The sequence below is a fragment of the Salmo trutta genome, unplaced genomic scaffold, assembly GCF_901001165.1.
Source record: "Salmo trutta unplaced genomic scaffold, fSalTru1.1, whole genome shotgun sequence".
Taxonomy (NCBI): domain Eukaryota; kingdom Metazoa; phylum Chordata; class Actinopteri; order Salmoniformes; family Salmonidae; genus Salmo; species Salmo trutta.
This window is the reverse complement of record NW_021822911.1, coordinates 10,622,602-10,635,321: the sequence shown is the minus strand read 5'-3', so window position 1 is coordinate 10,635,321 and position 12,720 is coordinate 10,622,602. Positions and strand designations below refer to the sequence as shown.

General features: G+C 40.5%; 1 long non-coding RNA gene across 1 annotated transcript; it reads left to right on the top strand.

Annotated features, from left to right (window-relative positions):
• The first annotated feature begins 1,676 nt into the window (after positions 1–1,676).
• LOC115186649 (uncharacterized) lies at positions 1,677–12,480 on the top strand. Its single transcript, XR_003875819.1, has 3 exons — positions 1,677–1,726; positions 8,699–8,815; positions 12,434–12,480. It is a non-coding gene; the product is annotated as an uncharacterized LOC115186649 (long non-coding RNA).
• Positions 12,481–12,720: the final 240 nt, after the last annotated feature.

Here is a 12,720-nt window from a genome sequence, read left to right as displayed (position 1 = left end):
TGATAAAATATGAATTACATTCCACCATGAGGTCACTAGGTAATCTGACTGCAGGAAAGGACTCCAGGTAATAATGATAAAATATGAATAACATTCCACCATGAGGTCACTAGGTAATCTGACTGCAGGAAAGGACTCCAGGTAATAATGATAAAATATGAATAACATTCCACCATGAGGTCACTAGGTAATCTGACTGCAGGAAAGGACTCCAGGTAATAATGATAAAATATGAATAACATTCCACCATGAGGCCACTAGGTAATCTGACTGCAGGAAAGGACTCCAGGTAATAATGATAAAATATGAATAACATTCCACCATGAGGTCACTAGGTAATCTGACTGCAGGAAAGGACTCCAGGTAATAATGATAAAATATGAATAACATTCCACCATGAGGCCACTAGGTAATCTGACTGCAGGAAAGGACTCCAGGTAATAATGATAAAATATGAATAACATTCCACCATGAGGTCACTAGGTAATCTGACTGCAGGAAAGGACTCCAGGTAATAATGATAAAATATGAATAACATTCCACCATGAGGTCACTAGGTAATCTGACTGCATGAAAGGACTCCAGGTAATAATGATAAAATATGAATAACATTCCACCATGAGGTCACTAGGTAATCTGACTGCAGGAAAGGACTCCAGGTAATAATGATAAAATATGAATTACATTCCACCATGAGGTCACTAGGTAATCTGACTGCAGGAAAGGACTCCAGGTAATAATGATAAAATATGAATAACATTCCACCATGAGGTCACTAGGTAATCTGACTGCAGGAAAGGACTCCAGGTAATAATGATAAAATATGAATAACATTCCACCATGAGGTCACTAGGTAATCTGACTGCAGGAAAGGACTCCAGGTAATAATGATAAAATATGAATTACATTCCACCATGAGGTCACTAGGTAATCTGACTGCAGGAAAGTGGTAGCTACACAGAGATGTTATTGTAAACCCATGGCTTTTCTCGAAAACAGGTTTAACTGGGTTTCTGATTATGCTGACATGGGGTCAGTGCCTCTAAACTTTAACAGGAATGACGGTATCCTAAGTTCATCACTAACAGAAAGTACACAAAGTTTCTTGACATTGGGGAGGTGAATAAACTGTTCCCTTGGTTTCTTTCTCAGCACAAAGGAAAATGTCACTGATTTGACATGTTCTGGTTTTGAATTCAGGCTGCAAGGTAAGGATCCTACCAGGGATTATTTATGTATGATGTTGGTAGAATGTTGAAGATACAGAGCCACTTGTCATTAGGAAGGTGCTCTCTCAGCAGAACGGAAAATATTTCAATTACTTGACACGTTCTGGTTGTGAATTCAAGCTACAAGGTAAGAATCTTCCCAGTGATTATTGTAAAGTGTGTAGGGACATTAAATGTATGGTGTTATTTTAGTATAGTGAATGACAGTAAAACACTCAGATCTAACAGTCCATTTCACCTGGGACAGCTACGTGACAGTTCAATCATACAAAATGGCGCTAACTGGGCGTAGGCAAGTCAAATTCAAAAACATTGTTAATATATTCGCATATTGTAGTTATTTTACAATTTGTATATTTGTTATGTATTATAGTTCAATGACAGGCTGGATCTCTGTTTAGGGGTCAGTGCTCTAAAATGAGTCTCTCTGGGGAGAGAGAGGAGGGACCTGCCTCTAAAATGAGTCTCTCTGGGGAACATGACACCAAAGCTAAGAGGTGAGATTACAATTTTGTTGTTTATATCCAAACGCTATATCCTTAATTTATTCACATTTGTGTTTTTTCATCAGAAATGAAGGCTTCTGGGTACCTTCATGTGTAAAATATTACTGTTCTAAGATTCATAGATTTTAGTGTCTGATATTTTCTCCTAAACTTCAACTGAGCGGCGCAGAGACACCATTCATATGTGTGCAGACTCGTTACAACTCCATCTGTAAACACAAAGTGATTTATCCGTCTGTGACCAAGAGAAAGTGGTTTTAGTTCAATTCTATGAAATTATTTAGTATTTTTTTCATTTTTGGGGCTGAACATCACAGCGAAAATTGTTACATCACAGCAAGATGAAACTAATATTGCTACATTCTCTAGATTCTACCGTATCATTTGATCTACAGAGCCCCACAGTGGAGGTGTTATAATACCCATAACACCTAGCAGCCAAACAGGGAAATGGTTCCAATAGTTTTATAGAGCCCCACAGTGGAGGTGTCATAGTACCCATAACACCTAGCGGTCAAACAGGGAAATGGTTCCAATAGTTTTATAGAGCCCCACAGTGGAGGTGTCATAGTACCCATAACACCTAGCGGTCAAACAGGGAAATGGTTCCAATAGTTTTATAGAGCCCCACAGTGGAGGTGTCATAGTACCCATAACACCTAGCGGTCAAACAGGGAAATGGTTCCAATAGTTTTATAGAGCCCCACAGTGGAGGTGTCATAGTACCCATAACACCTAGCGGTCAAACAGGGAAATGGTTCCAATAGTTTTATAGAGCCCCACAGTGGAGGTGTCATAGTACCCATAACACCTAGCGGTCAAACAGGGAAATGGTTCCAATAGTTTTATAGAGCCCCACAGTGGAGGTGTTATAGTACCCATAACACCTAGTGGTCAAACAGGGAAATGGTTCCAATAGTTTTTTAGAGCCCCACAGTGGAGGTGTTATAGTACCCATAACACCTAGCGGTCAAACAGGGAAATGGTTCCAATAGTTTTATAGCGCCCCACAGTGGAGGTGTTATAATACCCATAACGCCTAGTGGTCAAACGGAAATGGTTCCAATAGTTTTATAGAGCCCCACAGTGGAGGTGTCATAATACCCATAACACCTAGTGGTCAAACAGGGAAATGGTTCCAATAGTTTTATAGAGCCCACAGTGGAGGTGTCATAATACCCATAACGCCTAGTGGTCAAACAGGGAAATGGTTCCAATAGTTTTTCCAATAAAAAACATGAGCTGTCGCACACCCAGATAATTTTTATTAATGTGGAAGTTCTGACTAATGGCTAAACTATAAGCTATAAAAAATAGAGTCCCACACTCCACATATAAACTTTACTTATTGGGTAAATCACCAATGTTTCAGCATCACTGTGCCTTCTTCAGGGTGATGTCATGAATACTTCAACCAGGTTATGTAGACAAACAGTGCAATTAGTGCAACCAATGGCAATAGTGAGGGGTGTGTCATAATTGTTAAGTTAAATAGAATGAATTGAGTGAAACTGTTAAAAAACAATAGTTTATGGCATATTAAATATATTAGGCTATTAGGCTAAGAATATATTAGGCTAAGAATAAATCCATTTAAAGAGAGAATTATTCAAAAGAATGCCCTGAGATCAAAGTCAATATTCAGACCACTAGGGGTCCATGTTTTTAGACAGGATATCCAGTAAGCCTCCCTTTGTAGTAGTAGGATCTCCATGTTACCTCCTCTCCTTGGTAGAGCAACATGGTCAATGCCTGTGTATTTGAGGGAGGTGATAGGATGGTTAGCTTCAACAATGCCTGTGTATTTGAGGGAGGTGATTGGATGGTTAGCTTCAACAATGCCTGTGTATTTGAGGGAGGTGATAGGATGGTTAGCTTCAACAATGCCTGTGTATTTGAGGGAGGTGATTGGATGGTTAGCTTCAACAATGCCTGTGTATTTGAGGGAGGAGATTGGATGGTTAGCTTCAACAAAGTGAGCTGCTACTGGATAGTCAATGTTCTTACACCTGATTGAGCTGCGGTGTTCAGCTATGCACTGTTTTAATTGTCTTTTCGTTTGTCCTACGTAGGCTTCCACATGAACAGGTGATGAGATAGATTACTCCCTTGGTCTTGCATGAGGTGATACCTCTAACAGGGATTGTTCTACCTGTATGTGGGTGTCTGAAGAAGGATGTTTTTTTAGTGCTATTGCACTGTGCTCATGAGCCATGTTTGTAGTTTCCCATTGGAATGGCTGTCAAGAGTGTCTGAATGGGCTCAGGGGCAGGTCAGATCTCACCAAGATATCTCCAATATTGTGACCACGCTTATAGACCACCAGTGGGGGTTCCTTATAGACCACCAGGGGGGTCCTTACAGACCGCCAGTGGGGGTTCCTTATAGACCACCAGTGGGGGTTCCTTATAGACCACCAGTGGGTTCCTTATAGACAACAAGTGGGGGTTCCTTATAGACCACCAGTGGGGGTTCCTTATAGACCACAAGTGGGGGTTCCTTACAGACCACCAGTGGGGGTTCCTTATAGACCACCAGTGGGTTCCTTATAGACCACCAGTGGGGGTTCCTTATAGACCACCAGTGGGGGTTCCTTATAGACCACCAGTGGGGTTCCTTATAGACCACCAGTGGGGGTTCCTTATAGACCACCAGTGGGGTTCCTTATAGACAACAAGTGGGAGTTCCTTATAGACCACCAGTGGGGGTTCCTTATAGACAACCAGTGGGGGTTCCTTATAGACCACCAGTGGGGGTTCCTTATAGACCACCAGTGGGGTTCCTTATAGACCACCAGTTGGGGTTCCTTATAGACCACATTGGGTCCTTATAGACTACCAGTGGGGGTTCCTTATAGACCACCAGTGGGGGTCCTTATAGACCACCAGTGGGGTTCCTTATAGACCACCAGTGGGGGTTCCTTATAGACCACCAGTGGGGGTTCCTTATAGACCACCAGTGGGGGTTCCTTATAGACCACCAGTGGGGGTTCCTTATAGACCACCAGTGGGGTTCCTTATAGACACCAGTGGGGGTTCCTTATAGACCACCAGTGGGGGTTCCTTATAGACCACCAGTGGGGGTTCCTTATAGACTACCAGTGGGGGTTCCTTATAGACCACCAGTGGGGTTCCTTATAGACACCAAGTGGGGGTTTCCTTATAGACCACCAGTGGGGTTCCTTATAGACCACAAGTGGGGGTTCCTTACAGACCACCAGTGGGGGTTCCTTATAGACCACAGTGGGGTTCTTATAGACCACCAGTGGGGTTCCTTATAGACCACCAGTGGGGGTTCCTATAGACCACCAGTGGGGTTCCTTATAGACCACCAGTGGGGTTCCTTATAGACCACCAGTGGGGGTTCCTTATAGACCACCAGTGGGGTTCCTTATAGACACAAGTGGGAGTTCCTTATAGACCACCAGTGGGGGTTCCTTATAGACAACCAGTGGGGGCTCCTTATAGACCACCAGTGGGGGTTCCTTATAGACCACCAGTGGGGGTTCCTTATAGACCACCAGTGGGGGTTCCTTATAGACCACCAGTGGGGGTTCCTTATAGACTACCAGTGGGGGTTCCTTATAGACCACCAGTGGGGGTTCCTTATAGACCACCAGTGGGGGTTCCTTATAGACCACCAGTGGGGGTTCCTTATAGACCACCAGTGGGGGTTCCTTATAGACCACCAGTGGGGGTTCCTTATAGACCACCAGTGGGGGTTCCTTATAGACCACCAGTGGGGGTTCCTTATAGACAACCAGTGGGGGTTCCTTATAGACCACCAGTGGGGGTTCCTTATAGACCACCAGTGGGGGTTCCTTATAGACCACCAGTCGGGTTCCTTACAGACCACCAGTGGGAGTTCCTTATAGACCACCAGTGGGGGTTCCTTGAAGAGGTGTGTGATTGTTTTGTCTGACTGCAGAATATTCCAGTGCTTTTCCAGTATTGCTATCTATCAGAATACTTGGTGCAAAAGACGGTTCTTTTTCTTCTTTGGTTGAGTTTTTAGTAGTTCCTCTGTTGGTTTTGAGATATTTTCATCCTTGCTGCATCAAGAGTTCTGTCCTTTTAGCCTCTCATTTTGAATTTATCTGTAAGTTCTTAGCATTGCTGTCAAAATCCAAAAGTTTTTCTACCATACAGTTTTCCCATAGGGAATTGTAGTAACACTTAAAATAAGGGATGTGTTTCGTATAGGGTGGGGTGGTGCGGCGGTCCTTGTGGGCAAATTTTGTCATCAAAGTCTGTCATTCTCTGGATTTATGGTGTTTACAAGACAACTGTGAACTGGGAAGTTTGAATTATGACGTCTGTGATCTTCAGGTCGGAGCTCTAGAAAGAGGCCAGAGTCCCCCCACTTGGAATTATGAGTTGGATGACCGTTCAAACCGTATTTACTCAGTTGGAGCTCGTTTTTTTCAGAGTTTCCAGTTGTCCTGAACTCACTGAAGTCTGAGATTTCCCAGTTTCCAGTTGTTTTGAACGCAGCAGAAGTCATGCTGGATTCACAGCACGGCCAATTTATTTAACCTTTTCTGTCCCATGGTGTTGCATGTGAATGTTTATCCTTTTAAGCTTGGAAAAGAGACCCTTAAACTCAGAATTGGACCACACACCCTCTCACCTGAATTGCTGGCTAGTGACTGCTTTGCAATGCGTGCAGTTAGCCACTGATTCCTTCCAAACCACTCATTGCTAGCTAAGATTTTGAACGTATGATGTTGACATGATCAGTCCAATCAAAGCTAAGGTAGATATAACGTGATTTGACAATTTCATCTGTGGCCAATGACCTTGAGCCTTTTGGATGGGCACTTCTAATGTAACTCTATGGCAGCACCCAATGGGCTTCAATTTTCGAGCTCTCCCTGTAGATTTTGTGGTGACGTAGTGTCTCCATGAGTGACAGAACACCGAGCCAATCAAGGCGCAACTACGAACATTACCAACCCCTACGCTCAGTATTTTCCTCTGGCTGCCCCTCCACCACAGAAAAGCACTGAGCTAGGCTTAAACACCTGCATTTAGGAAGTGCCTAACTCAAGACAACAACAAAAAAAGCATGTTTGTATGCAGCTTTATTATTATTTGTTTTACATTGTTTGCAAACTAATATGTGGCACGTATTAACTAGGCAAGTCAGTACAAATTCTTATTTACAATGATGCCTACCCCGGCCAAACCCGGACGACGCTGGGCCAATTGTGTGCCTCCCTATGGGACTCCCAATCACGAACGGATTCGAACCAGGTACTGGCAGTGTGTTAGACAACTGTGCCAGTCGGGTGCCAATGTATATTGTATGTTGACTTTGACATGTTGTGGCTTTCGGATTTACAATATAAAAGAATATAAATATGAAGACTCGTATTTCACTTACCAGTCTAATGTAACGTTAGCATCCTCTCCTTTAGCTGTTGCTCTCAAAAAAATGTATGCAAGAATATCGTCAAAAATCTCTATACTTGGACATTGATTTAGCTTTTCCAGTATTAGTAGCCATATTGTAAGTTCAAAATTTGCAAAACACTTCGTTTTCATAACTTTCATAACTCACAGATATGCGTAACGCGCTTCGCCATATATTTGCATAAATGGCCTAAAGGAACTAGCCTCCTGCGCGCAAGGTAAGCAATTGTGGTGGGATAGGTGGGGCAGGTTTGAGACTGATCTAAGGAATTAACAAGAAAAATACACTTTATTTCTCAGCTGCCTCACCAATGTCTGTCCCTGAATTAATAACTTTTAATTGCTAAATATTTCCAATAGATGGAAGCATAAGACCACAAAGCATCAGTTATAGGCTACAAGCAGCAATATGATTGACATAAAATAGTATGCAACAACAGACTATATGGCCCATGATTTTCTAAAATGGTCACTTAATACTTTAGTTAGCTATATATCTCGTATTAGGCCTGTGTTGCTTTAGGGAGAGAAACAAAAATAGCAAAAAAAAATGTGACTATAGCAGGTTTTGAACCCTGGGTAAATTATTACTAGTCAGAACCTCAACTCTAGTAAACATGCATTATAAAAAATCATGTTAATATCTGATATTGCGAGGTAAACAACCTTGGAATAGAAAAGACAAGAGAGCATCTTCCAGCCCTCCAATAAATTACATCATTCAATTACATCATTCATGTTGAGGTAAGGCAGAGTGGGTCGATGCTGGTTGATGAATTAGAGAATGAATGTACTGGGAAAATACGTTTTTCTCGACCAGAGGTAACTGAATTAATGTTCAGGCTTAATGATAATCGTTATATTAATGAAGTATAAAACATGATCATAAAAACAGGTAATAATAAACATGAATCATAATAATATTACTTACAGTAATCTGTTAAATGCTTTTTCAGTCCTACCTCTTGCGTTAGCAGTGTGGAAAGGGACAGAAAGAAGCGTGGGGAGTGGTGGTGTATCCAGGGAGAAAACTAAACTAATATTCTGAAATGTCATTGTGGTCTTATGTTCCCATCTATTGGGATTATGTAGCAACTGCAGTAGTGCTGGAAATGTGTTATTCCTTACTAAAGTAGTAATTACTAATTAATTTATCACTTACAATCATAAAATAACCACTTATAGCAGGAAGGATTAGTCTATGGATTATAGCATAACAAACAATTTAACTGACATAAACCAAAACACCATACATTTAGTTAATTTAGTTAATTACCAAATTGAGCCGGTCGGTCACATTGAGAGTGAGGGCGATATATAGCATTTTGGCAAAAAAACATGATTTTTGTCTCTCTGAAATGAAACCATCAGTGACAGATTTTAAAGAAATCCTTGTCTGTGAGAGATGTAATAATTAATACATAATTTCTTTAAACAATAAAAGCTAATTTCTGAAAAGTGATATGTAGCGTTTTGGAACTCTTCTTATGTTTCCCATCTGAGATCAGAGTAGATGAGAGATGTAATGTTTGTCTCTGTTGTGTTGAAGCCCAATCAAGCAGGAGAGACCAGCCTCCCCTGTCCCCAGCTGTGTGTCCATGAAGAGTGACCAGTCTATGAATCTACCTATATCCTTTAGAGAGGGAGACTTTTCTACTGAACAAAGGTAAGAAGAAATCATGGGTCATGGTCAGTGAGTTAAACAACACTGTTTCTAGTCATTTCTCCTCTCCCATTTTCCCATTTATTTTTGTTGTTTTCATAATCCATAGACTAATCCTTTTGTCCATTTTCATAGTCCTAAAACAATATTAAACAAACACAACATTCCCTCCCTGTGTGTGTGTGTTTGTGTATGCACTCCCTGCACGAGGAGATGTAATCTCATGTGTTGTCCACAGAAACCTATAGAAGGACTATAGTATGTTTAGTCCCAGAGGTCTTAACCTATAGAAGGACTATAGTATGTTTAGTCCCCAGAGGTCTTAACCTATAGAAGGACTATAGTATGTTATAGATACTTCAGTCCCCAGAGGTCTTAACCTATAGAAGGACTATAGTATGATTAGTCCCAGGGGTCTTAACCTATAGAAGGACTATAGTATGTTTAGTCCCAGAGGTCTTAACCTACAGAAGGACTAGAGGTCTTAACCTACAGAAGGACTATAGTATGTTGTAGATACTTCAGTCCCAGAGGTCTTAACCTATAGAAGGACTATAGTATGTTTAGTCCCAGAGGTCTTAACCTACAGAAGGACTATAGTATGTTTAGTCCCAGAGGTCTTAACCTATAGAAGGACTATAGTATGTTTAGTCCCCAGAGGTCTTAACCTATAGAAGGACTATAGTATGTTTAGTCCCAGAGGTCTTAACCTACAGAAGGACTATAGTATGTTTAGTCCCCAGAGGTCTTAACCTACAGAAGGACTATAGTATGTTTAGTCCCAGAGGTCTTAACCTATAGAAGGACTATAGTATGTTTAGTCCCAGAGGTCTAAACCTACAGAAGGACTATAGTATGTTTAGTCTCCAGAGGTCTTAACCTACAGAAGGACTATAGTATGTTGTAGATACTTTAGTACATAGAGGACTTAACCTAGAGGACTATAGTATGTTATAGATACTTTAGTACATATAGGACTTAACCTAGAGGAATATAGTATGTTATAGATACTTTAGTACACAGAGGACTTAACCTAGAGGACTGTAGTATGTTGTAGATACTTTAGTACATATAGGACTTAACCTAGAGGACTATAGTATGTTATAGATACTTTAGTACATATAGGACTTAACCTAGAGGAATATAGTATGTTATAGATACTTTAGTACACAGAGGTCTTAACCTAGAGGACTATAGTATGTTATAGATACTTTAGTACATATAGGACTTAACCTAGAGGAATATAGTATGTTATAGATACTTTAGTACACAGAGGTCTTAACCTAGAGGACTGTAGTATGTTATGGATACTTCAGTCCCCAGAGGTCTTAACCTATAGAAGGACTATTGTATGTTTAGTCCCCAGAAGTGTTAACCTACAGAAGGACTGTAGTATGTTTAGTCCCAGAGGTCTTAACCTACAGAAGGACTATAGTATGTTTAGCCCCAGAGGTCTTAACCTACAGAAGGACTATAGTATGTTTAGTCCCAGAGGTCTTAACCTACAGAAGGACTATAGTATGTTTAGTCCCAGAGGTCTTAACCTTCAGAAGGACTATAGTATGTATTTGTTAAAGGTCATACTTTGGCTATTGGAGCCAAATGTACTTCTTGTTCATTGACGGAAAAGTTTACTAGCTCACTATTGTCCAAACCAGTTGTGTTAGACCTGTTTATTATATAGTAATAGTTTTAAATCAGTTATATCTACTGCACTTGAAATATCTACCCCTCCGAACTTGTTGTTTATTTTCCAATACTTAATATATTGGACATGTGTTATATAGCAATGTTTTACAATAATTATATCTACTGCAGTTGAGTTATGCTTGCCCTGTCTCCCAAATAGTTGTACAGGTTCCATTACTGTATTTGACCACTAGGTGGAGACATTGACCACAGTAGCCCTCACCCTGAGGACCAACCTGTATAGTCTACCACACCCTCTCTCATTAGCACCACCAGATGAAGAGAGTTTCTCCCTAATTGTGTTCCCATGCCCTACATGAACTTGTTCTTTCCCTTTGTGTGATTATTCTGAGGAAGGCCATTGAAAGCTGAAACATTAATCTTCTAAACTTTTTCTTTTCAATAATTGATTATTTTTGGTTGCACCTCTATTCACGTTGGTTGAGACAAATTAGACGGTAGCCGACATGTAGCAAAACAGAACTCAATTGATTGAACATGAAATGTATTTCAACATGTTTGAAAGAGGCTTATAGCTGCTGTTTAATGCAGTCATCTCAGGTTTTCATTTTAAGCATCATTTTATATGTCGCTTGTTTGTATCAATTGCAAAGAAATTGACAAATTTGTATTTGTAGTCAACTTTGTTGTGACTTTATCGGTGGTCAGAGAGACTGATAAACCATGTGATTCTATGTTTAGTTGAGATCTTCTGTGTATAAAGTCACGCGGGAGGGTAAAAAAGCATCTAACGACTCACTCAGCTGTTCAAGTGGTCTGAGGCAGGTGTTAGATTACGAGCATTTTCCAAGTGTAACGTTATTGATGGTTTTGGGAAACAGCTCTTTTACGAATTCCATGCGGGTGACTGTTATCAGCACCTCACAACCTCAAGCTGAACATCCCCCACAACCAGAGCCTGAGAGTCTAGGGGAACCATAAACCTGCCTCTCCCTGACCTGAGTGTGTTAACTCCTGAGAGTCTAGGGGGGAACCATAAACCTGCCTCTCCAACTCTCCCTGACCTGAGTGTGTTAACTCCTGAGAGTCTAGGGGGGAACCATAAACCTGCCTCTCCAACTCTCCCTGACCTGAGTGTGTTAACTCCTGAAGTCTAGGGGGGGGAACCATAAACCTGCCTCTCCAACTCTCCCTGACCTGAGTGTGTTAACTCCTGAGAGTCTAGGGGAACCATAAACCTGCCAGAACATCTGCTAAATGACAAAAGTGTCAAATGTAAATGTTTTACAAACAGACCACATATACATTTCTTGAATATTTTTTAAAATATATATATATTGATGTCACAAATGTATCATTTGTACATATCTTTATTAAAACTGTAGTACTATGTATATTTGACTGTGGTTAAACCTAGCAGTACTAATGATTTGTCTGAGAGTGAGGCAGATATATATTATCACTGTATAAAACCTAGCAGTACTACTGATTTCTCTGAGAGTGAGACAGATATATATTATTACTGTATAAAACCTAGCAGTACTACTGATTTCTCTGAGAGTGAGGCAGATATATATTATTACTGTGTAAAACCTAGCAGTACTACTGATTTCTCTGAGAGTGAGGCAGATATATATTATTACTGTATAAACCTAGCAGTACTACTGATTTCTCTGAGAGTGAGGCAGATATATAGCATTTAGCAAAAAAACATTATTTGTCTCTCTGAAATGAAACCATCAAGTGATAGATTTTAAACAAATACATGTCTGTCATTGAACAACACCATGCCATGATTAGATAGTGAAAAAAAACACCAATCTCTTTCATCATTTCTTTAAACAATAAAAGCTAATGTATGAACATTTATGAAAATGGATATGTAGCATTTTGGAATGAAACTCTTCTTATGTTTCCCATCTGAGCTCAGAGTAGATTAGACATGTAATGTTTGTCTCTGTTGTGTTGAAGTCCAATCAAGCAGGAGAGACCAGCCTCCCGTGTTCCCAGCTGTGTGTCCATGAAGAGTGACTGGTCTATGGAACCCTCCTCTAAACTTTAGAGAGGGAGACTTTTCTACTGAACAAAGGTAAGAAGAACTCATGGGTCATGGTCAGTGAGTTAAACAACACTGTCTCTAGTCATTTCTCCTCTCCCATTTTCACATTTCTTTTGTTGTTTTCATGATCCACAGGCTAATCCTTTAGTCCATTTTCATAGTCCTGAAACATTATTAAACAAACACAACGTTCCCTCCG